Source organism: Triticum dicoccoides, chromosome 5B (genome assembly GCF_002162155.2).
Source record: "Triticum dicoccoides isolate Atlit2015 ecotype Zavitan chromosome 5B, WEW_v2.0, whole genome shotgun sequence".
Taxonomy (NCBI): Eukaryota; Viridiplantae; Streptophyta; class Magnoliopsida; order Poales; family Poaceae; genus Triticum; species Triticum dicoccoides.
Genome location: NC_041389.1, coordinates 343,786,636 through 343,789,204, shown reverse-complemented (window position 1 = coordinate 343,789,204; position 2,569 = coordinate 343,786,636).

The window sequence follows — 2,569 nt, the reverse complement described above, 5'->3', positions numbered from 1 at the left end:
TCCTAGTGGAAACTAAGGGATATTAAGGCCTCCTTTTAATAGAGTACTGGACCAAAGCATTAACACATAGTGAATACATGAACTCCTCAAACTACGGTCATCACCGAGAAGTATCCCGATTATTGTCACTTCGGGGTTGTCGGATCATAACACATAATAGGTGACTATAGACTTGCAAGATAGGATCAAGAGCTCACATATATTCATGAAAACACAATAGGTTCGGATCTGAAATCATGGCACTCGGGCCCTAGTGACAAGCATTAAGCATGGCAAAGTCATAGCAACATCAATCTCAGAACATAGTGGATACTAGGGATCAAACCCTAACAAAACTAACTTGATTACATGGTAAATCTCATCCAACCCATCACCGTCCAGCAAGCCTATGATGGAATTACTCACGCACGACGGTGAGCATCATGAAATTGGTGATGAAGGATGGTTGATGATGACGAAGGCGACGAATTCCCCTCTCCGGAGCCCCGAACAGACTCCAGATCAGCCCTCCTGAGAGAGATTAGGGCTTGGCGGCGGCTCCGTATCGTAAAACGCGATGAAACTTCCTCTTTGATTTTTTTCTCCGTGAAACGGAATATATGGAGTTGGAGTTGATGTCGGTGGAGTAGCAGGGGGCCCACGAGGCAGGGGCGTGCCCAGGGGGAGGGGGCGCGCCCCCCACCCTCGTGGACAGGGTGTGGGCCCCCTGACGCTATTCCTTTTGCCAATTTTTTATTAAATATGAAAAGTTGCTCCGTGGATTTTCAGGTCATTCCGAGAACTTTTATTTCTTCACAAAAATAACACCATGGCAGTTCTGCTGAAAACAACGTCAGTCCGGGTTAGTTTCATTCAAATTATGCAAGTTAGAGTCCAAAACAAGGGCAAAAGTGTTTGGAAAAGTAGATACGTTGGAGACGTATCAATGACTATTCCAAACGAGTTACCACCGAGACTTTTGTAAGCGTTGGTACCAAAAAGATCGACGTGAAGTAGCTCGAGCGGTCTCCTTGTGGGCATGGTGTTCTTCGCGGGGTGGCTTCCTCCAACCTGTTTTCCTGCTTGGCAAGTGCTGCAAAGTCTATCCTTGTCAAATATGACATCTTTAACACCAAGGATATGATCACCTTTAATAAGCTTGTCAAGGTTTCACATGCCCACATGACCTAACCGTCTATGCCACAACCAAACTTTGGAAGATTTAGCAATTAAGCAAGTTCTAGGTTGAGCCTTTTTAGTGAAGTCAACAATGTATAGATCACCTCTACGTATGCCGATAAAGATCATTTTATGATTATTTCTTCGAAACACTTGGCAATCTACTTTAGTAAATAGGACATTGAAACCAAAGTCAGCTAGTCTAGATACAAAAAGTAGATTATAGCCGAGATTCAACGAGCATAACATTTTGTATGGAGCTGTCATGTGAGATGCCCACCTTACCTGGGCCAACCACCTTACGCTTTGAGTTATCATCGAAAGTGACATACTTTCGAGGGCCGTCGTTTTCAGCAAGCTCACGAAACATATCTTTATCTTCGGTCATGTGATCGGTACATCCACTATCAAGGACCCATTCCTTTCCTCCAGCCATGTAGCCGCAAAGGTTAGCCATAAGACCAAAGTGTCTCATAGATTCTTCAAGATCAAAGTCATTATCATCATCCTCATCATAGTATCCATGTTCGACATCATTTTGCAAAGGATCATTTCCTAGAGAGAGTGATTCATTAGATATATGATTTTGACAATGTTCATCTCTATGAATTCTAATAGCTTCAGAAATAATATTGCTAATGATTCCAACATCTCCTTTGGCACGCATAAGATTGGTAACCTCAAATAAACAATCTCCAAACTTAGGATCATTGGGATTCATCTTATTCAAAGCAATAGACTTATGAAGAATCTCATATAAGTTTTTTCAAGGAATAGTCCGGAAACCGTTCCTCAAGAAATCTCCATATAGTTTAAGCATAATCAAGAGTTGGCAAGTGACCAACCAAATTTCTAGGCAATCCTCTAGTGATAAGATTGATAGTTCTAAGATTGCGAATCATGTCAAGAGACTCATCATGGGTAGGATGCAAGGGATCAACAAGGGGTTCACAATGAGTAGTAATGTACTTGTTCAAGTGATATTCATGAAAAATTCCAAGCATCTCATTTTCCCACTCACTAAAGAACTCTCCATCAAGCATAGGCACTCTACGTCTAAGACTCCCCAACGTAGACTCATCCATCTTCCTCCAATGGTGATTAAACCAAAGCAATGGAGACCAAAGCTCTGTTACCAATTGAAAGGATCGAGAAGAGGTGTCTAGAGGGGGGGGGTGATTAGACCCTCAACGAACAAAGTTGGTAGTTTTTAAGTTTTTCAAGTTGAGGTGGTAGATTAACACAATTTCAAGCATACACAATACAATTCAAGCAAGCATTCAAAGAGTATATGAGCAGCAGAAAGTAAAGCATGAAACTTGCAAGAAAGTAAAGGGATGGGATTGGGGTGTGCAAACGCAATTGGAGACACGGAGATTTTGGCGTGGTTTCGATAGGTAGTGCTACCGTA